Genomic DNA, 27,416 nt, shown 5'->3' with positions numbered 1-27,416 from the left:
TGATTACTCATTCTAATAGTGAGCACTAAGTAAACACCAGACTAGGTGGAGACATAACCTGGGACCTGGAAAGCAGAGCTAATACGAATAGCCATTAAAGTAGCACATTTGCAAACCCACCACCCACTGAAACAGCTCCTGTTAAAAATGCCTAACCATCGGCATCCAGTTGCAGTGCAGTCAGCCAGAACTAGAGTGTGACGCTTAACAGGCCCGAGGAAGCCTCTAACAGGGCTGGCACTGTGCTGCTCTCCCGCTGCTGGAGTCATAGGCGGGACACACTTTGCTTTAAGGGAGAGATTCCTTTTTTAAGTGTTCTAACAGACAGATGTGGACAAGGGGCCCCTCGGCCTAGCTGGGCAAGGTTTTTGACCCTTAGCATCGCATCCAGTAGGGCAAGGTTTTGTTTTCCAAGCTTCCAGGCCTGGAGCCAGACCTTTACAGGTTTCTAAAATGCATCGAATGTGGGCATTGTCGAAGATAGCGTGGTCCTTCTTCCCCAGGCCCTACTGTCTCTTTCTCTGGGTGGAGCAGGAACTGCAAGGGCCTTTGTTGGCAGGGGTGGGGGGGGGGCATGATGCCTCCATTTATTAGTCAATATTTACTGTCTACTTTGTGCCAGGCCCCACACTAGAAGCCAGGCACACAGAGGTAGATAAGACACAGCCCCTGCCTTATAGATGCTTATAGTCCAAGGTGGGGTCCTGACAAGTACCCCAGGTGATTCTAATACAGGGCAGTGAGAGTGATGCAGGCTGCTGGACCCAGTCTGGGAGGGTCAGAAAAGGCTGGCCGGAGGGTGGATGTTCCACTGAGTCGTGGAAGATGCATAGGAGTTAGCAGATCACTGCAAAAGGAAGGTGAAGTTATACGTCCTCAGGTGTGGGGGGAGCATGTCCGTTTGGAAGGTACACGTATTTCAGGATGTGTGGTCATAGAGTGTGTAAGATGGTGTGAGGATAAATGAGATGGGAGAAGTAAACATCCTTGATAGTATTGCCTCTTAATTATTTCCCCTGCACTCTTTCCCCACAGCAGACACTCCAGGTTCATCTCTGTGTGTGCATTAAAGACAAAAACAAGCCCTGGCTGGTGTGGCTCACTGGGATGGAGCATCGTCCCATAGACCAAAAGGTCATGGGTTCAATTCCCAGTCAGAGCACATACCCAGGTTGTGGGTTCAATTCCCAGTTGGGGTGTGTATGAGAAGGCAACCAATTGATGTTCCTCTCTCACACTGATGTCTCTCTCAACCTCTCTCTCTCTCTCTCTCTCTCTTTCCCTTCCCCTCTCTCTAAAAAGCAATGAAAAAAACGTCCTTGGGTAAGAATAAAAAAAAAACAAACCAAAAACCAAATGGAGAAAAGAAAGCCTCTTCAATAAATTGTTCTGGGAGAACTGGAAAGGCACATGCAAAAGAATATATAACTAAACTACAGTTTGTTCCCATGTATAGAAATTAATTTAAAATTGACTGAAGACCCAAATATAAGATCTGAAACAATAAATTACATTGAAGAAAACATAGGTACTAAACTTATGGACCTTGGTCTTACAGAAGATTTTATGAATTTGACCCCAAAGGCAAGGGAAATAGAAGCAAAAATAAATGAAGGGATAATATCAAACTAAAAAGCTTCTGTGCAGCAAAAGAAACTGACAATAAAACAAACAGGCAACCAAATGAACAAGAGAGGATATTTGCAAATAGCAGCTCCAACAAGGGATTAATATCCAAAGTATATAAAGAATTCACAAATTCAACACCATACAAACATACCAATTAAAAAATGACACTTCTCCCAAGAAGACATACAGATGGCCAACAAATTTATGAAAAGATGCGCAAAAATACATGGAAAGATGCTATTAGGGAAATGCAAATCAAGATTACAATCAGGTACCACCTCACACGGGTTAGAATGGCTGTTATTAATAAGACACTTGAGAACAAGTGTTGGAGCGGCTGTGATGAGGAGGGAGCCCTCATTCACTGCTGGTGGGAGTGTAAACCGGTACAGCCACTGTGGAAAACAGTACGGAGGCGCTTCAAATAATTAAGAATAGAGTTACCATGTGACTCAGCAACCCTTCTTCCGAGGAGCTAACCAAAAAATTTGAAAACCTTCATTCACAAAGACCTGTGCGTCCTTGTGTTTATTGTAGCATTGTTCACAGTGGCCAAGACATGGAAACAACAAAATCGTCCTTTGATCGATGACTGGATGAAGAAGTGGTGGTGCAAACATACAATGGAAAACTACTCAGCCATAAGAAGAGATGAAATCCTGCCATTTGTGACAACGTGGATGGACCTTGAGAATATTATGCCAAGTGAAACAAGTCAGTTAGAAAAAGCTAAGAGCCATATGATCTCACTCATATATGGGACATAAAACTGAAACTCATAGACACAGACAACTGTGTGGTGGTTCCCAGAGGGAAAGGGGATGAGGGGGTTTTAAGGGTAGAGGGGGCCAAATGGGGAGGGAGGATGGTTGGCTTTGGGTGTAGACACAGTGCGATGTACAGATCCCAAATCATGGAAAGGTACACTTGAAACCTATATAATCTTATTAACCAATGTCACCCCAGTAAATTTAATGAAAAAATATAAAAACAAGCAAGCAAAAACCCTTAAGGAACCCTTTTCATTGAAATCTTTAGCTTGTTTGGTTGACGTCTGTTTAGAAGTAAAATGAGGGTCTTGGCTCATTCCAAGCCAGGTTGAGGAAAACATCACCCGAGAGGCCAGTTATCCTGGGGGCTGCGCCTGGTATGTGCTGAGCTTCCCAATTCTCAACTGGACGCTTAGTTTTGTAAGAAAGGAAGTTACCGGGGAGTGTTGGTGCAGGGACAGAAGGAGCTGTGCCAGAGGGACGCCGGGAGCAACCCTCACATGTGAATGCGAGACCACTGCAGGCGGGGTCGTACTGCCTTCCAGACCTGCAGAAGCAGAACTGTGGTCCTGGGGTGGGATGGCGACTGTTAGGTGACGACAGGGCCGTCAAATCAAGATAGCAGATGTAATTAACAGTAGGAACAATATCACATTTTGGCACGACAGTTATACATTCAAAGGATGTTGCAGCAGTTAAGACATTGGTTCAGCTGGTGTAGTAGAGAACAAAATAATGGTGGATATAATCAAATAGATGCTTTTTTTTCTCCTTTAGAAAAATGAGCTGGTAGGTGGCCCAGGAGTGGTAGGGAGCTCTGCTTCATGAGGTTGGGCAGGACCCAGACGTCTTTTATTTTGTTCATCCGCCATCCTTTAAGGTCAGATATGACTCATCACCACCAAGTCCAAATAACATTTGCAGAAAGAAAGAAAGGGGAAAGTAGAGCAAACAGCTCCCTTTTAAAGGCATGGTCTGAGGGTTGCAGATATCATTTCTCTTTGTATTGCACTGGCAAGCTGTGGCCACTTGGCTACAGCAGCTGCCAGGAAGGCTGGGCCCTCCAGTCTCTGGCTGGGCAGTGTGCGTTTAGCTGGAGTTCAGGTTGTTGTTGCCAAGGGAAAGCAGGGACAATGGTGAATAACTGGCAGTCTCTTCCGCAGATGTTCATCTCCATTGTGTCATTTGATCCCCTCAAAAGCCTCTTTGAAAGGAGACAGAGATTGTGTGTCCTCCTGTTGTAGACGAAGAAATCGAGACAGAAAGATTAGGGGCTTGGGCGATGTTATGTGACCAAGCCACGTGGCACAGGGAGATACCTGGAAAGAGCTTGGTCATGAGCTTCCTCAGTAGGTGCTGTAGTTCCTTTCAAGAAAAATCTTCGAGGTAACCATGAGTGGGAGGTCTGTAGAGCACAAGTCCAAGGACATTTTGAACTGGCCCCTTGTGGATGCAGTCTGACCTTGTCTGACTCAGCCTCTTCCGATCCAAGCACAGACCTGAGTGAGTAGGACCCAGGTGGTCATTTTCCACTTGTGTCAGTTGCATACTGAGGCAATGATGGGCACTGAGCTTGACACAGCACCACTTCTCAGTTAATCTCAGACCAACATTATGAAGGAGTTGTTATTATTTACATTTCACAGAAGAGGGAGCTAAGGCCCAAATTTATGCGTGGGCCAAGGTTATGTAGTTTGTGAGAACTAGAGCCGGTTCCGACCCAGGCCTTCCGACCCCGCCCCAGAGCTCTTTCGGCTGAAGCCTGCTGTCCTACAGGCCAAGCGATGGCGGCCGAGCTGCTCTGAAGCTGAGCACGTGACTGGTTGCGTGCACGGCCAGCAGCGTCTCTACCTGGGGCCCATGCAGTTGGGCGGTGCCCTCCCTGACTCCTCTTCTCTGTAATCGAAGCCCCTCCACTGGAGTGCGCGTCTCCCACACACAGGCAGTCTGTTTCCTGATGGACCTTCCCTGGGCAACTCTTTTTTAAAAAATTATTTTCTTCTCTTTTCGAAATTACCAAAGAAATACATGCTCATAAAATCATAAAATCCAAATAATGCACAAGGGTCTAAGATACACTGTGAGTTTTCCTAGCCTCCCCACCTGCTGCTTCCAGTCCCCTTTTCCCAGAGGTAACCACGGTTGGCAACCTGGCGAGCTTGTTTAGATGTTTTTGTCTATGTGTTTATTTTTGTCTAGATTTTAAACGGGAAAAATGGGAGTATGTAGATTGTTCTGCAATTCCCTTTTTGTTATTTAACAGTACATCAATACCTGCATTTATCTTTCTATCACAGGACATTGAAATTGACTTCATTCTTGCCGGTGGTCGTACGTGGTGCTGACCACATAGTGGACTTTGGATCCTGCTCACATTCTCTATTATGTGATATGTTGTTAATAGTGTGGACTTTGGACTGATATCACCTTCCTTATGATCCTGGATCCATCGCATATTAGCTGAGCGGTCCTGCCGAGCTGCTCTGTGCTTTAGTTTACTCACCTGGAAAGCGGGGTCAGGAGCACTGAGCTCTTCCACTGGCACACTCACTGCTTTAACACACGCCATGTACCTGGAACAGAGGCTGGTGTGCATGTCACGTGGCTGCTACCTGAGTTTTAGCTGGTCTTTGTATACTGGAGAGTGTTACGTATTATGTCCAGTTTCCTATTACTTGACATTTGACATTTAGCTTGTTTGTCATTCTTTTTTTTTTTTTGATAAAACAAACACTGTAGTGACCAATCTACTTCTGTGTGTACTTTGGTGCACATGGAGAAGTGTTTCTGTTCAGTAAATTTCTTGGAGTGGAATTAGTGTGTCCAAGCGTTTGGCCATTTCCAACAGGGTTAGAAGCTGGTGGGTGTCGCCTGGCCGTGCTTTTCTTCGTCCTTTCCCCCGATGGGCACCCCGCCATCGTCCTCTCCTGCACACAGCCGACGGCTGGCAGAACTTGTGGCAGAAGCAGTTTCCTTTTCTTTTCCCAGGGCTGGCTCTGTGTGAACATTAGACTGGCAAGCCTGATGGGGATCCTGAATTGGCACTTTATGTGGAGTTTGGTGTGGACGGATGACCCTGGCCAAGCACCTTGATCTGACCCCACTTGCCTGTTGTTACACTGAGGATAAGACAGCGTGAGTGGTCAGGAGAATGGACATGTGGTTTCACTCCTGAATTTGTCCAGGTTCTCTGAGGGCTCAGTGACATGGGACTTTTTCCCTTGGCTATCCTGTCTTTGCCAAGTGACATGGAGGAATGAATGGAGTAGGTGTGGATGTGATGGTCTGCAGGATGCAGAGACCGAGTGCTGGGCACCGCTGCTGTGATACTTCTCTTGGTCTAATGAACACCAGAAGGACTAAGCAGTACACGTGGTGATCTGACTTGGGGACCAGAAGGTTGGTGATTTAGTTATTTAATTATGAACACTTATTTGGCCGTCACTTTGTGTTAGGCACTAACTTGGCTCTGGGGGCACGGAAACAACCAAGACATTGCCCCTACCTTTGAAGACCTGCATCCTCTATAAGTAACATCCTGCACGCTCAGTAGGTTGTGAAAATTACCTTACATAATGTGTGTACATGTAATAGGTACTTGATCAAAATTAGGTGTTACTTATAGAAATAGTTCCATCATTTCTAAAATTTTCCATAATTACCAAAGGTGACCACTCCTTATGCTTCTGGATATTACTTAGAGGTGTCATATATTTAGAAACCAAAGTGGAGTCCACACATGCAAAAATAAAGCCTTTAAAAATTACTGAGAAATGCACACATGCGCAGACAGAGTCAAGGGAACAGGGACTCCAGCCTTCGTTGACAGATGTACCCTGGGGAGGTAGCAAGGGTCCATTGGTTGATTATCACTGTCATTTCTCCTGTGTTTTTACTTTATTATTATTTTGTTAAAGACACAGAAGAAATCTGGAGTCGGAGCGTGTAATCCCCATCCTTTGCGAACACTGCTCACAGGCCCAGAAAGCAATGTGATTTCAGTTTCTGCATTCATTTCAGTATGCATTGTCAATGGCCATCATTGAAAAAGTCCTTCCTAGAACTTCATTTATGGTCCTCACCTCTGACCTGACTGAAAGCTCATTGTGCAGGCTCCCGCCCTGCCCGTTTCCCCTCTACTCACCCAGTGCCATCTCTCCTTCCTCCCCGCCTTGGCTGCAGCTGACTCGGGTACATTTTTCCTCTTCAAATCTGCTCCACGGGCCACCCTCTTCCCTCTAACATTTCTCATTTCTCGCCAAGAAAAATCTCTTCTTTCTCTCTTTATGGCTTCCTGAGACCCGACAATAGAGGTAATTTAAATCTGGTAATTACGACGACAAGGAAACAACTTTTGCAGAAAAGCAGAGTTTAAAATTCAGGAGTCTTCTCTTGTCGAAACCTAACTCTTTCTTTGCCTTTCTTTTGTGGATGTCCCTGTGGGCATGTGTCTCTCTCTCCACCCTGGACCTGGTGACTGAGTCCTGTAGGATGAGAAATAGCCACCACAGGCAGGCAGGTGAGTTCTACCACTTTGGAGGAGTGAGGTTAGGGGTTCGGTCAACCAAAGTTCCCAGGTTCAGGCTCAGCCTGGCCTCTTATTCCTGCAGTGACCTTCCTACCCACCCCCCCTGTGGACTCGTTGCCCTCCCACACTCTGTACCTTGCAATGGGACTTTCTCATGCTCCAGGTGCATGGGGGGTCAGGTAGCTGGAATCACGGAGTGGGAGGTCGGAAGGGTGCGACTTCCTCTCTGCCAGTGACAAGGTGAATGACCCATCCTTGCAACAGGGCCTTCTGAAGACTCCACCCTCTCCGTTGTAAGTGCTTTGAACTCCCCGAAAGTCTACAGTGAATGTATTAGTGCGATTAACATCCTCCTTCCCTGGCATACGTCTAGGCTTCCACGGAAACAACTGGCTCCAATTCTCAGTTTAAAAAAAATCTGCTAAAATCTGGTTTCAGAAGGAGGACACGGGAGGCATATAACATCGAGCCCATCTCCCGACGAGTGCCATCTGTTCTCATTAGAGTGATCTAGCAGCTTCAGCTTAGGAGAGAGGGGCCTCCAGGTGCTCAGAAGGACGCCTGCTCGTGCGTTATCCTTTCGGAGGCTTTGCTTTTTTGCTTTGTTTAGTTTTGTTTTTGTCTGGCAGGCTCAAAGAGAGACTGTCCTACTTTCCAAGAGAATCACTGCTCCAAGATTTTAAGAAATTAAGGCCCTGGGAAAAGAAAATTCCTTTCGAGAGGGCTGCTAATGGCTCCTTGACCACATGCTGTGTTGCCCAATTTATAACAGAGAAATATTACAGAAGTTGGGAGCCAAAGTTGGCCTGCACAGCCGTTGCTTAGAAAGTGATGGATGCTTCCTGGGGACAGCGATCCCCCCTCAGGCCCCCCAGCGTTTACACAGTCTGGAGAGAATTTGTCTGCCAGGCTTCCATGCCTGCATTCCAGGAAGAACCAGGCTCATTCATTGTATTCTGCATTTGAAAATTGATAATAATTCCTCAGAGACAGTTCTTCTGATGATCAGAACCACTGTGTGTGTGGAAGAGTGTTGTGTGTGGGAGTATGAGCAGTGGGCGGAGTCCATTCGGCAGGTATCTTTCTATTACCTGCCTGTGGGGATGCCCACTAAATCAAAGACATATTACCATGAAGGTACTTCTATTGGAAGTGTCTTATTTCACATTGTGGGGAAAGACAGATAAAATGGCAAGAGCATCTGGTCCCAAATAAAAATGATCCTTCCTGAGAGAATCATAGGGGAAAAGGGGATGGACTCACATGAACAAGTATAAAGGACACATGGACAATAACTAAGGTGGGGGGCGGAAATGGAAGAGGGGAGCACTGGGGGTGCAGGGCTGGGAATATAAGTCAGAAAACTACTTGAGTAAGAATTAAATAAAAATAAAAATTAAAAAAATGATCCCTCCCTAGTTTTTATATTACAGACTTTGCCTGCGAGACTGGCCTGAGGCCTCAAGTGGGGCTCCGGTCTCCTGTAGCTTGTAATATCCTCCTGCTTCCGCCCACGCCCCACACCCCCGACTAGGCTCCTATTCTACCTCCTCCCAGGGCTTGTTTGTGTATCCTGTACTGTGTGCTGATTTCTGCTAAAATGTTAGCTCCGAAGTGAGGATATTCTCGAGGGGGGATATTTGCATTTTAATAGGAGGCTTGAAAGTGTAAAAGCTTCTGCCTAAAGCAGGGAAGCCTCACTGGGGAAGTGGCGGGCAGTTTTGGGTGGGGACAAGCATGTGCAAGAACTGGATGTGATCAAGTCCTACTAGGTATATCCCACAGGATTAGCCCGTCTCTCTCCCCCGACCTCTTTCTCTTGTCTCCTAACCTCAGAGTATATGGCACCTCACACAGTCTTGTGGAGCAGAAAGGAAGCCTTTTACAGGCAAGCAGGAAATAACACAGTGCTTTTCCAGGAGCACAGCAAGTCAAGGTGAAAGCCCAGGAAAGCCCGCTGTGCCTGCCCCCTGTAAAAGGGGATGATTCAAGCTACTTTTTTTTTTACAGCGCAAAGTGAAACTTTGCTTTGGGATTTGGGGAGGAGATGCATTGATGTGGCTTCTGAGCAGAAGTCCAAGACTGAATGAAAGGTGCTTTTTCCGTTTCCGACCTTCCCAAGGCGGAGGGCGGGGGGGCTGCAGTGGGGACACAGCGGCAGCGACCGTGCTATAATTTTACTGCATTTAGCAAAAAAACCCCAACAAGACACCCAGTTAAGTTTGAATTGCTGATGAACAATGAGTACTGTTTTTAGTATGAATGTGTTCCATGGGATATTTGGGACATATTTAGACAAAAATTATTGTTTATCTGAATTCAAGTTTAACTGAGCGTTTTGTATATCATCCAGAAAACTAGCCTTTTGCAATTCCTTGTATAGGTTGTTAGAGATAACTTCTAAAAAAGGTAAAATTATAACCCTCATGCAAACATAAAGTGAACTCATGTCAAAGGTTTTTTAACTCATCAATCCTGTATGACAGCACTGCTGGTGCGAAGGCGAATTAAGAACACGCACATGTGCACACACGCACACACGACTGGGAAATGCTGAGGTGACTTTGTCAGTAGGTGCAAAACTAGCCCCATTTAAAGGGCAGTAATCAATTGCACTCATTTTGGCAAGATTATTTTGCATTTCTATGGACAAGAGACATCTGTATCCCTCTCAGCTTTCTGCAACTTGCAATAGTAAAGTAGGTCAAAGGTAACGAAAAACACAGCCAGGAAGGGTGTGTTAGACACAACGTCCAGTAATTGTTTTTGCCTGTTTTAAAATCTTTCACAATTTCTCCTAACTGTCCTGCTCTGGCCTGTCTCAGGGCCTTTGCACCTGAAGGTTCTTCCACCTCCTTAGTTATCTTGTACTAACTTTTGATATCTTATCTTAAACATCATTCCCTGTCAGAATTCCTCCCTGGCCCCCTATCTAGGTCAGGGTCATGTGTTGCATGTCCTTGTTGGATCATGTTTCTTTCATTAGAGCATTTATTCAGCTTATAATTCATGCTCCTTACTGAGATCTTTAAATCCTTGCACAGCCTAGCCCCTGTTCTCACCAGTGTTCCCTTCTATAATTATGTTCTGCTCATACTTTTCTGCTCCTTGACTATCGCAAGTTGTTTCCCGACTCAGAAACATTGCACCTGCTGTTCTCTGTGCCTGGAATTTTTTTTCTTGGTTTCTATGCAGCCCCTCCCTCCCTCCCTCCCTCCTTCCCTCCATCCCCCCTCCATCCCCCCTCCCTCCCTCCCTGCCCCCTCCCTCCCTCCCTCCCTCCCTTCCTTTCTTCCTCCCTTCCTTCTTTCCTTTTTTTCATCTCCCAGGACTTGGTTTAAACATCAGAAAGACCTCTCCTTGTTATCCTACTTTATCTAAAGATGCTCTCTTACCCATTCTTACTTTCCATTCCAGTGGTTCTTAAACCATAGCCCAGTTGTGAATCCCCTGAAAGGCTTGCTAAGACCCAAGGCTGGGACCCACGCCCAGAGTTTTTGATTCAGTAGGTTTGAGGAAGGGCGCGAGGGCCCGTGTTTTCACGAGATCTAGGGTGATGCTGCTGCTGCTGGTTTGGGCGCCACTCTCGGAGAAACAAGGCTTTGATTATTTTTTTCTCAAAGCATAACATTATCTTCCCCTCCTTTACTGGTTTGCTTTTTTCCCCTGTACAACTGAAAGAAAGTTCCATTTGGGTAGGAACACTGCCCCTCCCATTCTCTGCTTTACCCAGAGTACTAAGGACAATGTCTGGTTTGCGAAAAACTCAATAAATATTTGTTGAATGAATAAACAAATCACTTTCTCTCTTCTTGTCCTGTATTCTTAATGGGGAGGGGCATTGTTCACCAACCCCCCCTGCTGGATTCAAATGCTGAGATTAAGCCAGAGGGGTTGGTTTTCACCACCGAGTTTGTGAAGTAAGGAATGGTCTTGATAAACCACACTGATAAACAGTCTCATCAGTGACTGTTGGGGCCTGTGCTGTCCCACCAGTGTGCCCTCCTCCCTAGGGCCAGTGTCACTCATCTGTAGTTGGTTAACATCAGAGAACAGGAGGACTTGGGCAGGGCCCCAGCTGGCCTGGGTTCTGCTAGATTAGCCGCTGTGATGAGCGTTCTGGAGACAGGCAGGTGGGGTGGGGGAGGGGCTTGTGCTTTGGCCTCAGGTGTGTCCCCCAGACAAAGCAGCTTGGGTAAGGAACAGAGAGTGTGGAGCAGGGGCCACCCTTCCTCTAAGCAAGGCTAGTGCTTTCGGTCTCTAGTCCTGGCATCTCCTTAGTTGTCTTAGTTTCCTTTCCCTTCTCGTCCCAACTGCTGGGCCTCCTGATGCCAACATTCTGCTCCCGAGGCCCCCGCCCAGGCTTTGGGCACAGCCTCAGCAGCCCTCCCCGGTCTGGCCCTTCCTCCTCTATCCCCTTCCGAACTATTCCTCCAGGCTGTCATCTCATCACAAATGGGGCGAGCTGCTGGGTCCCTGAGGGGGGGGGGGAGACAGCATGGCCCAGTGATTAAAAGTACATGCCTTGACGTGAGCCGTACATTCTAATCTTATTCTTGCTAAATGTTGTGTGTCCTTAAGAAAGTTACTTAACCACTCTGTACTTCACATTAGGGAGACAGCAATAGCACTCCATCACAGGATTGTTGCTGGTATAAAAGAGATGACACTTGAAAGGAGTCTAGCCCCCTGGGTCTTATAGTTACCAAGAAAATGACCTAATACTCCTTTACTGAAACAGCTTTCCATTTTAACAAGGGACCTTGTAGACACATGCTTTCACTACAACGAGAGTCTTGGCAGGTCAGATAATTTGGGAGTCTTCAGAAGACAACATGTGGGCAGATGTCCATTCTGTTTGTGGGTTAGAGGACCCTCCGCAGACCTCTCTGGGGGGGACAGAAGTGACTTGGCTGCTGACTCCAGTTCTAGGATAAAAAGCCCTGCTCAGACCCTGGCAACTGCAGATAAGACAATAGCAGCAGTGTTGCATTCAAGACCCTTGCTTTAAATAATCCTTCTCCTTAATAGCTTTGCCCCTGGCGTGTGACAGGTGTTTACATTATTAAGTAAAAGCCTTGAAACAGTGACCTCCTTGGCATAAGGGTGAAGGAGATTAAAATCCAAGCAGCGCTCCAGCCATTTAAATCAATGAGAGTTGTCAGATCTGTAACTCACGAGCTACTTAGAGGGTGCAGCCTCCCATTGTTTTTGAGCTTCAGCTACCATCTCAATAGGCTCCTTCCTTGAAAGTCTGGCTAGGCCCCGGGATGCTCATTAAAGGCTGGTCTGGCCGTGGCCTCTCTCCCTTTGAAAACGGCATTATTTAACAGTGGACTACATGTGCATCGAGCATTGTGCTGTTAGGGCATATCCGAGCTTGGGTTGATCCCTGCTTAGAGAAATGACCTTTCAAGCAGTCCCAATGGGCAGGTCTCTTAGCTAATCTGAAGCAGGGGCTGGGAACGCTGCCCTCTGTCGCTGGGGAGTGCCTGCCTGGCCCTTTCTTGAGGGCCCAGACCTCAGCCACAGCACTGGCAACCTCCTGTCCACCAGCAGCATTGAGGAGCCACGTCTCTGAGACTTTTTTTTAAGCTTCATGTGATCACCTCGTATTGGAAACTTCTCTCATCCTTTTTAATAATCAAACCTAGATCCTTCATATTTGTCAGCAGAGGGGAAATCTCCACGTAAAACATGAAGCTAGAACTTAAAGAGTCTAGAATCTAACTCTTACTCCTCAAGGTTTATCTTTCCTTGGGGCGGGGGTGTCTCCAGCTAATTTCAGCAGGCCCCACAAAGCTGGGTTCAGGGCACTGATTCATTGTTTTCCTCACCTGAAGACATTTCCATTTTCTCCTTTAGAGAGAGAGAAAGGGAGAGAAACATCTGTGCGAGAGAAGCATCGATGGGCCGCCTTTGTCTGCACCAAACTGGGATCTGCGCTAGACCAGGGGTCGTATGCATCTGGACCGGAGGTCGAGTGGGCTCGAGCTCGGACAAGGGAAGAACCCACAACCCAAGTAGGTGCCCTGACCAGGAATCGGACCTGTGAACTTTTGGCTGTGGCATGATGCTCCAACCACTGAGCCACACTGGCTAGGGCTGCGTTGATTCAGTTTTGATACTCTGGTTCTAGAAGGGAATCTTGACCCTTCTTTTATTGCTCTGGGTTCACAGGTGAGTCTGGTTGAACACAAAGAAGCTGCATGCAGGTAGGGGTACAAGGCAGAGTGCCTTCCTTCCAGTATGGCCCCTTACATTGGCCTGTGGGAAAGAGGGGCAGGATTCCTCGGCTCTGAGGGACTGTTCAGGCCTCAGCTTCGGAAGGTGCCTTTTCTAGGTGACTGCCTTGGGCAATGTTTTTCACTTCAGAGGAAAGCCCTTTTCCAACTCAGAGCAGTGAGGCAGGATCATGGCCTCTAGTGTCCCTAGAACGTCTTTGTCAAAGTGTGACATCGAGGCCTTGGCACTGAGAAAGACACGTGCAAATCATACCTGGCCACTCACAGTGTCCATACCAGCAGCTGCACAGGCGTCTCCTGGCTGATTCTTGATGCTCAATGTTTATGGGGAGGAGAAATAAATGGCCAATAATACATTGTTTTTTATTGTGTTTTATTGTTTATGCTATTACAGTTGTCCCCCCAGCCAATACCGTGCCGTGTATTAGGAATACCACGTTGTGGTTCTGAAAGGCGGCACGCTCAGATGCCCACCCCTCACTGGGCTCTGCCTCTCCCCCGCTTGACCCTACCTACCCTCACGACCCGAAGCTGGGTAGAGTGCCTGTGGGCAGGAGGGGGATCATCACAGAGGGTTTTCCAGAGCCACCCACCAGCCTGCAAAGGACATGCATTTTGCTGCCCGATTCCTGAGGCTCAAAGAGCACACTGCTTTCTTTCTTTTTTAAAAAAATATATTTTATTGATTATGCCATTACAGTTGTCCCATTTCTTTCCTTCATTCCCCTCCACCCTGTGCACCCCTCTCCCATTCCCCTCTTTAGTTTATGTCCATGTGTCCCAAGTTCTTTATATTCTATATTTCCCACATTATTCTTGCCCTCCCCCTGTCTATTTTCTACCTACCGTCTATGCTACTTATTCTCTGTACCTTCTCCCCCCTTCTCCTCCTCCCACTCCCCTGTTGCTAACCCTCCATGTGATCTCCATTTCTATGGTTCTGTTCCTGTTCTAGCTGTCCGCTTCTTTTGCTTTTGTTTTAGGTGTGGTTATTAATAACTGTGAGTTTGCTGTCCTTTCACTGTTCATATTTTTATCTTCTTTTTCTTAGATAAGTCCCTTTAGCATTTCATATAATAAGGGCTTGGTGATGATGAACTCCTTGAATTTGACCTTATCTGAGAAGCACTTTATCTGCCCTTCCATTCTAAATGAAAGCTTTGCTGGTTGGAGCAATCTTGGTTGTAGGTCTTTGGATTTCATGACCCTGCTTTCCTCCGGCAAATGGTTTAAGGTGGGGAGATCTTGCGACATAAGGCACGCACGCCCATTTGAATTTTTTATTCCAAAAGGTAACTGTTGAAAGTAGAAGTCAGAAAAAGATCTCCCTGTCTCTTTTCTCCGGGAGCAGCTAAAAATGCTGCGAGGGGTTTCTTTCCATTTGGTGGTGAACTGGGTGGCTTCCCATGGCCCATTTTCCTTCCGAGTTGAGCTCCCATGCGCTGATTGCCAGGCCTTTGATCTTCTATTCTCTGTGCTCAGGCCCCCCTTTGTGCCTGACCAAACCACGTGAAACAAATCATCTTAATTACTGCAGGCCTGGCTTCCTCCTCCGGTTCTCATTTTCTGAAGTTCCTGCTGTGCTTACCAAATAAGCCTGTGNGGCATGCACACCCATTTGAATTTTTCATTCCAAAAGGTAACTGTTGAAAGTAGAAGTCAGAAAAAGATCTCCCTGTCTCTTCTCTCCGGGAGCAGCTAAAAATGCTGCGAGGGGTTTCTTTCCATTTGGTGGTGAACTGGGTGGCTTCCCATGGCCCATTTTCCTTCCGAGTTGAGCTCCCATGCGCTGATTGCCAGGCCTTTGATCTTCTATTCTCTGTGCTCAGGCCCCCCTTTGTGCCTGACCAAACCACGTGAAACAAATCATCTTAATTACTGCAGGCCTGGCTTCCTCCTCCGGTTCTCATTTTCTGAAGTTCCTGCTGTGCTTACCAAATAAGCCTGTGTGGGGCTCCAGCCCTTGGAAACAGCACGGAGGCACCTGCAGCAGCCAGAGGAATTTCAACATTAGTTAAAAGGCACAGGAGGAGTGAGGGAATTGGATGAGAACCCCCCTGGTTTTCAGCCTGGAGATGTAACGCTGCTGACTATACTCCAAGGCCATGTTCCTTGCAGGGCACAGCCGTCACACTTTTGTTTGTAGAAGAGTGAATAATTAATGCTGTGTCTTTCTGGCATGGCACTCAGAGCTTTGCTTCCATCGACTGTACCCCCAATGCCGTAGGAATAGCCTCCCCCAGCTTCGTGAGGAAGTTCAGGTGGGGACAGAGGGGGAAGCAGGTGGTGGTGTGCCGTCACCTGCTAGGACTCCCAGTTTAGCCAGTAGCAGGCCCCAAGCAAAGCACAGGGTCGGAGGGAAAGGGGACAGACTCCAGGAACCTGTCGCTGAGTTGGTCAGATTGTATGGGACTGCATTTGAAGTGAGTTCTGAGTGAAGGATCTCTGGCAGAGAGGTGCCGAGGCAGGCCAGGCTGTGAGCCCGTACTCGGGGATGGTTCAAGGGGAGGTAATTAGGAGGAACGGGCTGAAACTGTGGAAAAGAAAATGTAAGTGTAGCAGCATAAAAACTTCCTGACGGTGATGTCTCTTAGCCGACAGCATCCTCTCCTAAGGGGAGTGTGAAGGACCCATTACTGAAGGCATTTGAGGGGGGCCTAGTAATGCTGGTGGCACTGGCCCGCTGGAAATTACATTGCTCCTTCTATGGGCTGGGGCCCTACTGGAGTCCTGCTTGAGGCTAATTGCCTGACTCTTACATCTTCATTGTTGTTGGAAGGGCCACTTAACACAAGTTGCTTCAGCGGGATCACTCCACTTTGGAGAGATTTTCTGCATCTGCAAAGGGAAGGTGCAGAGTAGGCACACTTACAAAGATACCCAGCACATGCTCCGGCCGCTCAGCTGGGGAGGGACTCTTGGGTTGGTGAGAGAAATTTTGAAAACAAAATTTTCATTGGTTGGGTGATTGTGGAGTATTTGGAAGGAGATTTGTTTGAGCTGGGTAGATTTACTCACCCAGCATACTCCATTTTTAAAACAAAGCGAGGGTTTGGGTCCAATCAAATAAAAGTGTCGTTCTCCCATCCCCTCTCTCTGATGGCCTCAGAGTCCTGGGGAATTTTGGGGTCTCCAAGTGATAAGGAAGTAGCTTCTCCTGAGAACCCTCACTGCTCTTCTTCTTTACTTTGTTTTGTTCATGAAACACAGTGGCGTGTTTGGCACCCTAGGGAGGCTAACTGAATTAGACCAGGGCCCAGATCTCCACGGCTTTGCACGTTGTTCTTATACCCTTTCTTCCCCTCCTTCACAGGGGCCTCTGGGAGGTCCTGGCCAGGCAGCTGTTTAGAACGAATGTCAAACTACACTCAGGAAACACTGTATTTTGCCCTGTATAACATGTACTTTTTTTGCCCCAGTTTTTGAGGGAAAACTAAGGATACACATTACACAAGGGTAGAATGATGACATATGGGATGGGTACAATAATGGGTACAATAATCTGTGTATAACGAGCACAAAGACATGGCAGGCATTACGCAGGGCAAATGATGGCAGCTTGCTGTGCGCGCCAGCTTCCCCCCATTCTCCAGCCTGTCAGTCTCGTGGTGCCCGTGGCCCTGTTGACACTTTTCTAAATATAGCTCCTGTTCACTGCATCCATCTTGTTAGATGATCCGTCTTGGATAATTGCTATTTTGTGACTTCCCTGTTTTTAGACTGATTCCTTGTAACCCATCCTTCAACCATCGGCAGGTTCACCTTTGCCCCCCTTTTTCATCCTAACACCCCCTTTTGCAAAACCTGTCAGTGGTTCCGCGGCTTTCAGAGTAGAGTGCGGGGCTGGAATGAATGTCCCTGTCCTTCCTATAAAAATAGTTGTTTCTGGTAATATTTTGAAAGATTCAAATATTCATTTCAGGAGTCGACCAGGGTTGACATTAAGGACTTGTTATTTCCTCTCCATGATTTGTGATTTAAAATTATATCTAAACATTGACATCGATAATCAAGCTACATTCTGAATTCATTACCCTTTTAAGCTCAGCCTGTTCTGTGAGATGAGGGAGTTGGAGTCACATGGTGGTTCTCCGCTGCATGTGGGAATCATTTGGGAATTGTTGCAAATTATGGATGCCTGAGTTGGGATCTTTCAAGGTAGCATCTGGGTACTGGAATTTTTAAAGAGCTCCACAGGTAATTCAGATGTGCAACAGTGTTAGGAGTTACTTTATTAAGTTACCTCTAAGACTCCTATTATTATTTATTCTTTTTAAAGACTTTGTTTATTTATCTTTAGAGGGGAAGGGAAGGAGAGAGGGAGAGAAATATCAATGTATGGTTGCCTCTTGTGCGTCCCCTGCTGGGAACTGGCCTGCAACCCAGGCATGTGCCCTGACTGGGAATCGAACCTCAATCCTCTGGTTCGCAGGCCCGCACTCAATTCACTGAGCTATACCAGCCAGGGCGACCCCGATCATTTTTGATATACTTTTTGGTTCCTTAATTCTTGAACTCTTCTATGTCAGCTGAATACTTTCTGGCTAGCATGAAGGAGGATCCTTTTAGTTAGGGACAAATTATAATCTTAGAGCCAAAATGATCCTTTTTTTTCATGGCCATTATAACCCAAACAAAATTCTCTTTTTCTCTGATTCCAAAACCACTATCCTCGTTCATCCGTTCTACAACAGTTTCTTCAGGACCTACCACAAGCCCCATTCCAGGCACTAGAGACAGCCACAGCCGGGAGCAGACAAGGGGCCTGTTCTCGTAGAACTTATATTCTAAAACCAGGTCCACATTGATATGATTCTCCTTTTTATCTCATTTGAATCTCTTTCCTCACCCAATTTTTTTCGTGTCCTGGAGTGATCTGCTCTAAATAGCTGATGCACACTCTGACTGAGGACAGTGATTTAATCCCCTTGTGACTCAATTTTCCTTTGTAAAATGGGGGCGACTTGTAGTAACTGCAACAGTCAAACAGAACAGAGCTTGGTGCATAGTAAGCAGTTAGTAGATATTACAGCCGCCCCTCAGTTGAGGTGGGTTCCAGGACCCCCCTTGGTTACCAAATCCATGGATGCTCAAGTACCTCATACAAAATGGTATAGTATTTGCATATAATGTGCACACATCCTCCCATATACTTTAAATCACCTCTATATTACTTATAATGCCCAATACAATGTCAATAATATGTAAATAGTTATACTGTATTGTATAGGAATAATGATGAGAAAAAAATCTGAGTATGTTTAGTACAGACATTACCATTTGAGGCCTGACTAGAAAAAAGAAAAGAATCTTTTTTCTAATCTTTCAACTGTAGTCTTCTGGCTAATCATCTCCACTTCATCCCAGGGCAGCAATGTGAAATCTGCTTTTATCATTGGTTATCTTTCATGTGTAGAAAAGTACTCTATCAGATAAGAAATAATAATTCAGAAATACAGTATCTAAAGGGTATTATGGTGTCTCTGTAGCATGGGCATTAATATCCTTTTGTGGGAGCAACTATCCTCTTAAGTCCCCCCGGGTGCCATGGATTATGTGCGTAAATATGACCGAGACGTGATGTGATCTCCTTGGGGAGGAGAAGTGAGCAGTGGCCAGTTTCTCAGGGGAGACAAAGGCCAGCAGCGGCCAGTTTCTCTGAGGAGAAGAAGGCCCCCGAGCTCCCACTTCCAGGGTTTTTATTGGGTTGTAATACACAGGAATACAGGGCGGCAAGGATCAAACAGTAGATAACATTTCAAAGAAATCTGAGGGCTTACTATGAGTCAGAGTTTGTCAGGAACAGAGTTTTGGGGTTTCTTGCTTGAACCCTTAACATATGAATGAAAGCACTCTTAGCAGAGCAGATTTCACAGGTTTATCAGGAAGTCTTAGCCCTGGCTGGTGTAGCTCAGTGGATTGAGTGTGGGCCTGCGAACCACACAGGAAGTCTTTGTGATGCCAGATTTTTCCCTAGGACACACTCTAGCAAGGCAAGGAGCTGCACCTCTCCCCAACGGGTATTCAGGCTTAAGGGGATTAGAGCCAAGAAGCGCTTGTCCCAGAGAACATGGAGACTTGGGCTATGTCAAAGCGAGGGGGTGGGGAAGTTGGGGGGTGAGACTCCATTGCTCTTTGTTGTAGCCCCCGCCCCCCAGTTTTCCCATGAAGGCCTCCCAAGTGATTGAGTCTGGCTTAGGGTGTCCCCCACTGTGAGGGGTCTTACCCATCATTGACTTCAGACCAAGCTTTGGGGGCAGGGAGAGGAAACTGAGGCAGCATTTGCTACCAGAGACAAGCTTTGTCTCCTGCAGCTCGCATACCCAAAGGTTGTCTCTCGCTTTAGCCACGAGGGGTTGAGATACAATTCCTAAAACCAGGCAGAGCGGTCTGCAACATCCTTTTATAACCAAAAAAGTTAAGGAATCTAGCCATTGGGATACCTGCATTTTGCTGTATGTACATAAAAGTCAGTCTCACTTTCTGTCTGTAGTGGACATCTCTAGTTGCTATCACCGTTCATTTACTCACCTGTTAAATTTGGGAGGGGACATTTTCTCTCCAGTCCTCCATTGTTGTAGGTAGAGACTGCTTCAGAGTAACACTTGTAGTTTCTCTACTCCCTGTACCCCTCTTTTCCCTTTGCCCCACAGGAGAAAGAGTGACTTGCCAGCTGGGCGAGGTGTGGGGCAGTGGCTGAGCATGCTAAGCTCAGCTCCTGTCCCTGTCTTTCCCTCCTGTCACCTCTCAGTTTGCAGAGAGCGTCCCCATGCCACAACCTGCCAGCGACAGGCCTCCTGCAAGGCTGAAGGCCTGTGAGGGCTCAGGCTTGTCTGATTCAGGAATTAGCCAGCTCCCTTGGGTAACAGGCCTAAAACCACATAATAGAGGTGACAGTTTTGTGCCTTTCTACCTGGCTCTTAGTTTTTCTTTCAGCTGGTTCCAAGGGTGTTAGCCTGCAACTAATAAGTTCCAAGAAGCCTTAGCCTTCTCAGACCCCAGTGGTAACCCTACCCTAGTTGCTTTTTAGAGAACCACCTTCTTCAAGTCATAGTTAGTTTGTATTAAGTAAAAGTGACCCCCACATGAGACCCACAATTAATTCCCCACGCCTACAATGATTAGTTTAAGGATGACATATGACCCCATCAGATCCAATGAGCCATAGGGATGTCTTCCTCACTGAGAAACTCCTGATCTTATCTGCTGGACCTAAAGAGGATGGAGGGGTTAGAACCATTGCTGCCATTTCCTTCCAACATGAAGCTGAGAGATGGAGAGGAAACAGTCCTGACAACATTGGGTTGGCTCAGGGTTCAGCCATGACTGAAGCTAATTACACCTCTGGACCGTTCAACCTAAGTGAAACAATAGCTTTGATCTTTGCCTAAGTTTAGGTTAATGTTATGCTACTTGCAATGGGTAAATGAGCTTCTCTGTGTATTATCTTCACCTTGTTAGTTTTAACTGATTTTAGAAGACAACAGATCACCTCCATAATTCACATTAGATCCTAGGAACTAGAGATGACTTTAGAAAATATTGATTCACCACAAGAAGGGTAGTTAGGTTATAATGTCACAATGCTAATTATTTTAGACATTCTTCATTATTTATTTATCTGCTATTTTATCTGCTTATTTATCTGCTATTTTTTGAAACAGATAATTTGATGTGATACCTCAATTAAGTAAATCTTTAACTCAAAAACTTTCAGAATGCAGTTTGTATTTTCCTTTGGTTACCTAGAGAAGAATGAATCTTGCCCTTTAAAGTTGTAATGATTACAACACCCTCATAGAAAAAAACCCAAACATTTCGGTGAAAGTTGCTTTGGCTACTTACCAAAATAAAAGACTGGAAAAATTTTTTATTGGAATTCTAGTGGAGTTGAAATATAACTGGAGGTTTGGATGGGCAACCACAAGAAGGGAGAAGAGCCTTCTGGTAACCAGGAGAGAAGTTAACGGAGGAAGAGGGAGCCATAATTATGACAGCTGAGTTGGCAATGTCCACAGAGATGGACATCGCCACCTTTCATTTTATAAAATTGTTATTGGGAAGTTGTTGCCCCTCCAGGGACTGTATTTCCCATCATGCCTTGAATCTAGATATGGTTTTGTGATTAGTTTTCCCCAATGAAATGTGAAGCAATACAGCTGGTTGCTGAGAATGTGGGCCGAGTGTTTTCAGGTGTAAATGTTTTTTAAAGAGAATTGGAAATTTGAAATTTCATGTCAAATCTTCTGGTTTGCACAGATGGGCTTTAAAAAAAAAGTAAAAAAGACCAGAAAGCTTTGTGTGGTCAAACATGCCCGAGTGTTGAGTTTGGCCCCTAGACTGCCAGTTTTATAGCCAGGGGACCAGTAAGGCTGGCTGTCTCGTCTTCATCATTTGGAGGCAAAATAACTTTTACACAAAGGATGAGTTTCAAAAGAAGGAGGAATAAAAGCTGTACAAAGTAGTTGCCAAGGTTACATCTTGCTGATAGGAAAGGGATGGCAATTGGGTTTTATGTAGATGTAGTGGGGGAATGAAACTAATCTTTCTCTGTATTCTTTCTGTTTAAGATCAGTGAGGAGGAAATGGATGCAGATGCAACGTGGCTGCCAAAGATTCGCAGGAAGCAACTCTTTTCCCATTCGGAGAGATCCCAGTGAGCCTTGATCACCAACTAGCACCATACGGAAGTCACACCGGTAAATCTTCCAATTTGCTAGCAGCAAGCAAATCAATGAACTTCAACAGCTGCTGCTTCAAGCTAGCATCCAGGGAACTGTGGACAAACTATTTGACACCTGAATTTTAGTGAAGAAAAGTTAAAGCTTTTTCTTACAGGGGGTGGGGTGGGGGAAGGAATGTTGTATTAAGCAATTAGAAAAGAGAGTTAAAATTTTGGGAACGAGAATTGGTGTTTTAAATTGTATTTTTACTTAAATGTATTGGAAAACTATTAGTAACTAGTATTTTGTTGTTTATTTATACTAACAAATTAATATGAAAGTCTTTTATATTTTATTTCATTTAATTGAAGCTAACTTTATTCTTTATTATGGCAACAAGACATTGTTCTAGGGTTGGCCAAACCCAGGCCGTCTTTTTTATCCAGGCAAGATCATACTCTAGTGGGTTTTCAGAGCAATGGGATGGAAATTTTCAAACACCAACTGGCAGATACTTGCCTGAGGAATTTTACTCTCCCTTTAATCCTTATCAGATTTCTAGACATCACCTGGGCTGCCTCAGCAGCTGCCTGAAGGTGAGCTTCTTTGATTGTATGAGGAATTCTGGGCCCAAGAGATGACTTGATTAACTTTGCACGAGGGGTAAATAACAGGGTGTTGCCTATGACGTAGTCAGGCCTCTTTTTGCTTTAACCGATTTTGGACAGCTTTCGGGGGAGATCTGCCTCATCCCTTTTACTACCTGTGTAGAGTCCCTGGAAACATATGGAGGTCTCCAAATATTGGTTGTCATGTGTGGTACATTCTGTTTTGGTTATGATAATATTGTAATAACTATCCTAGCAATCTATTTTTGCTTATATGTGATATAGCATTTTTGAAGGATCATTTTCACTTATAGTTTATGAAATTGCTGATTTCCCCTTCACCTTACTACATATTATAAAATCTCTAATCTTGTCCAATTTGGTATAAAAAATAGCATTTTGCTGTTCTCATTTGTTTTTCTTTCATTATGAGGTTTGAACACCCTTTCATGTTTTAAAGATGTTTACATTTCCTTTTCAGTAAAATATCCGACTATATTTATATATTAAGCAATTTAGACTTTTGTCACATAAGGTTGGTTTAAAAATAAATATTCTAAGTATTTATAGTCTCAGTCAAAATCTGAGGAAAGTCTAGACAGTAGATAGCTACAGACATCCACCTGCCCAGTGAAAACTGCCTGAATTTCAGGGGCTAACCTAGAAAGACTTGCACGTGAAAATCTATAAAGCAAGAAAACGTCTTAACACCACCTGGCCACAGTTTACTGAGAGCTTAGTGCAGTGCCATAGGCGCAGGGGATGGCGGTTGGGGGTAGTGGGTGCGTGTGTGATGAGTGGGGGGGGACAGGGCTAGGTCTGAGGTGCGATTAGTGGAGTGACACACCTGGGCGTCTCAGGGCTGGAACTCTCATCACAGGGCTTCTTATTCTGATCCAAGAACAGTCATTTTGTTACTGGAAGAAACAGGTCCTTCTGTGGTGTTGTGGAAAAGAATTTTGGGGACACACATGTGGGAGGGTTTTAAGCAGAGTGGTAAGATTTATTAGCATGATAAGAGATAGTATGCCCTTGGAGGGGCAGGGAGCAGGCAGGCTGCAGGCAGGCTGTGTGGACTCAGGAAAGGAATTTACGGAGGCTAAAGGAGAGTCCTCTGCATTGCTTGCTGCTCCTCTGGTTGTAAATCTTGTGGGGACCTTTACAGTTTAGGAGAAAAAAGGCAAAAAGTACATGCCTGCGAGAAGGGCATGTGTTGGGTTCGTGGGCTATGTTCCATATACTTCCTTGGGTTCAGGGAAAGAGCAGGCTTTCTTTCAACTATCCAATCTCTTTTCTAGCTTTTTCCAGGTCCTTGCAAGTGCCCTCCCTCTAGCCAATCTCTTTTCTGGATCTTCCAGGGCCTGTGCCCTTCCCCTATCTCATCTTTTCCCCTGTTTTTTTCAGCCTAGTCCACTCCCTCTTTTAGGGTTGCCATTTTGGCTTCTGCCCATGCTCATAGTTCTGCTCAGTCATTTGGCTTCTGTTGCACATGTGCTTATCCCTTGTGCCATCCTGGCTTCTACTGCGTGCATTCACTGCAAGGAATTTCCCTTTGCCTTCCATCACGCGGGTGGAATGGCACCAGTTGCTCCCTTGGGTGACCGAGAAGCGCCTTTCCTGCCTGCTGGGATGCTTGGAGTGACTGTGAAACTGTCCTTTCCTACTTAATTCAGCTTAATCAGATGTCTGACTACATTTGCGCCCTTCCTTTTCATTAATATCTAACTGGCTGCCTACTGTACCAATTTTGCTTCACTGCTTCTTGCATGTGCATGGAGAACACTTAGTTTCCTGTGGATCCCCTTTGCTGCCAATGCCTTTCCAGGCTAGTGCTTTGCTTGCATTCAGAGAGATGCTTGTTCAGGCCGGCGTGAGGCTCTCTTGGAGAGAAAAGGCGGATTTTCTTTTGAGTACCCTGTGTGGTCCCCACATGATACTTTCCCTCGTTTTGGGCCCCAGTCTGGCCTAAAGCTCTCCTTGAAAGCTGATGGTAAAACCACAGTTAGAGTTAACCCAATTTTCCTCCTTTGGTGTTAATAAAGCAACACTTAAAAAACCCCCGTAACATTTACTTAACTAACAACAAAAGCCTTTGCTCCATTAATCCCTTCCTGGAGATGGTTATTTCTTCCTAAATAGGCCACTTTTCAGACTGGAAATTACCCCAAATCCTCAAATGACCCAGTGTTTTTCGTGTATGATTCCAGCAAATTGCTCTTTGCATGATACCTTGGTGGGGACTCACTTAAGAACTAGATTTGTTACTTTATTTACTCTCATTTTAGCATAATGTTTTCTGTTGCCTGAATAATTGTAATATTTACCAGGAAAAAAATCAATCAAAATAATGAAAGGTACCTGCAATTATTCATATCTCAACATTACAAGCCTTGATTTCCTGCTTGAAGCATGATGAATGACTCATTTTTAAAGTCGTCTGTAGCTCCTGGGAGTCCATGGTGATATATATAGATGGTTTAAAGATTGGGAGAATCAATGAATATCACAGGTTATTAAGATAGGAGGTGTGATTATAAAATAATGAGATAAGCTAAAACCATCAGACCTCACATATCCAAATTGTAAGAAGAAATGGAGGCTAGAGAGGGGGAAGTAGCTTGCTCAAAGTCTCGTGGGCACCAAACAGTGGAGCAGTAGTCTCCCTGTGTCTTAGACCCGTTCTTACCCACAAACAGTTCTTTTTGCCCTTATCTCGGGCTCAGGAAGGCCAGGCAGTGGATTTGTAGGAATAGAAGACTGGGCTTTGGTGGGTGGGCTCTCTGGTTGTATTCCAGGTATACCCGCTGTGGGAGAGGCCTATGACATGTATGGTCATTTTCAGTGGCTTAGCATCTAGGTTAGCCAACCTGTAGACAGAGTGGGAAGCCCTTGTAGCTTGAATGAACAGAAAAGTGCTTAGTAGATTAAAGGATACTTGTTTCTCCTGATAGAAACTGCTATCATTAGAGTCACTCCTTAAGGGGTTATCAGTGTAAAGATGCATTTTAATGGGCTAAGTATTCTAATTGGGAAGGATAATGTATTAATTAGGACGATAACATGTGTTATACAGCCTCTCTTCCCTTATGTCCAGTCTCATAAACCCACATTCATTTTTATGCCTCTTAGTCTTTGTTCATATTATTTTCTTGACCTGGAAAGATCTCACCATAGATAAATGTCAATTTTCCAAGACTCAGGTTAAATATCACTTCCTTCTACGATTTTCTTGATCCTTCCTTCCAAGTAGAAATTGCGCCATATATACCCCTGTACAATAATTCATTTGCGAACCTCCTTGTTCTATGGAGTGTTTGAGATATCTTACCAACATACCTATGAAAGGAAGAAAGGAGATTGGGGGTCAAGGGAGAACAAGGGCAACAAAATAAATGCCTTCTCCCCACTCTCAGAAAGTTGCTAAAAGAGGACTGAAAATTTGGTCCCAAGCTTCTGGCTGCTAAAGTGAAAATAGAAACAATAAATTGTAGTATTTTGCGGTATCCATAAGATGGAAGCAAATGAGCTGTTCGGAGAAAGTTTTTCCTGAATCTGAGATCTGAGAGGAACTTCTCCATGGGGTCTTTAAAAAATGAGCACAGTGTAATGTAGGGGAGGACACTCCTAGTGTTTGTACATTGGGTATGTATTTGATTCCTTTTACTTTACAAAGTATTCTATTTATTGATTGATTTTTAGAGAGGAGCAGGGAGGGAGAAAGAGAGGGAAACACCAATGTGTGGTTGCCTCTTGAGCACCTCCTACTGGCACCTGGCCCGAAACCTAGGCATGTGCCCTGACTGGTAATCGAACTGGTGACCCTTTGGTTCTCACGCTGGCACTCAATCCACTTAGCCACACCATCCAGGGCAGGTAGATATTTAATTTCATTCAGCAATTAAAAAAATCTTGCTCAGTCTAGGCAGATGATGAGAAAGCAAAGTTCAGCTGAGTGAAGCAGTTCCACTGAGGTGTGGAAACAAGACTGTGGATCATGTTGTTTTAGTTCTTCATAGTTTTTTTTAACCGAATTATGCTTCTGTATACATGAATAGTAAATTTGAGGATATCTAAAGTAATAAATGGGCTATTTTTATTTTAGGTAAACCTCCATAAATTATTTATTGTAAGTATATTTGATAAGGAATATATAACTGAGAGTTCAAGGTTACATTTTTTTCCCAGTAAGAACCAAGAATGAAGATAACCCACAGGTAATTGAGAAGAGATCTGTATGATTTGTCAATCATTCTGTCAGAATGTACCCATAATGTAACACTTATCACTTTGTTTTATAGACAGCTGTGTCCCTGGCATAACTGCGTACTCTTCAAGGGCAGCACGTATTTCTTTTTTGTCTTTGCATCTTTAGTCCCTAGCATAATGCCTGCGACATAGCATCTCCATAATAGACTTTGGTGAATCGAATCGATTTAAAAGCTTCCTATTACCATCCAGTGCTACTTGACAAAAATAAGAGCCTTGAGGAAACAAGGGCAGGAAATATAGGATAGCTTTGAAGGAAATGAGAAGGCAAACAGGCAGGAAAGAACAGGGACTTGGAGTACCATCTGAGTAAGCAAGTCTGGGTGGGGTGTCCCAGTGGATGGGAGTAAGTGGGCCTTTACATGACGAGCAGACAACATTAGGCCATCAGGAGATTAAAATGAGGGGGCCTGAAATGTTTCCTAAAAGACCAGGTGGGGTAGGGAAGTATGGAAATGACTGGAAACAACCTTTAACCATTGTACCAGCTGTTGTCTGTTGTTAGTCCTATTCCCATCTTTATTTCTTCTGCTCTGAATTACAGGCTGCTGGAAACCATTCCAGACTCTGTTTTTAGCTGGACTCCAGATATAATTTGTCAATGGAAGCACTTGTTGGAGATTGGAAAGTGGTTGTAAGGGGAGGCTATTCATTTGACTGTGACAGTGGGTGCCGTGGGTGACTGGGACTCCAATAACACTGGTGGT

General features: G+C 45.2%; 1 long non-coding RNA gene across 1 annotated transcript; it reads left to right on the top strand.

Moving 5' to 3' along the window:
- The first annotated feature begins 12,806 nt into the window (after positions 1-12,806).
- On the top strand, positions 12,807-22,046 carry LOC118978622 (uncharacterized). The gene is made up of 2 exons (XR_005064756.1): positions 12,807-12,950; positions 21,743-22,046. It is a non-coding gene; the product is annotated as an uncharacterized LOC118978622 (long non-coding RNA).
- Positions 22,047-27,416: the final 5,370 nt, after the last annotated feature.

The sequence above is a fragment of the Sturnira hondurensis genome, unplaced genomic scaffold (assembly GCF_014824575.4).
Source record: "Sturnira hondurensis isolate 20B ecotype Veracruz unplaced genomic scaffold, ASM1482457v3 Scaffold0022017, whole genome shotgun sequence".
In the NCBI taxonomy this organism is placed as follows: Eukaryota; Metazoa; Chordata; class Mammalia; order Chiroptera; family Phyllostomidae; genus Sturnira; species Sturnira hondurensis.
Note: the sequence above shows the minus strand (reverse complement) of the source record. Positions and strands in the feature narration are given on the sequence as shown.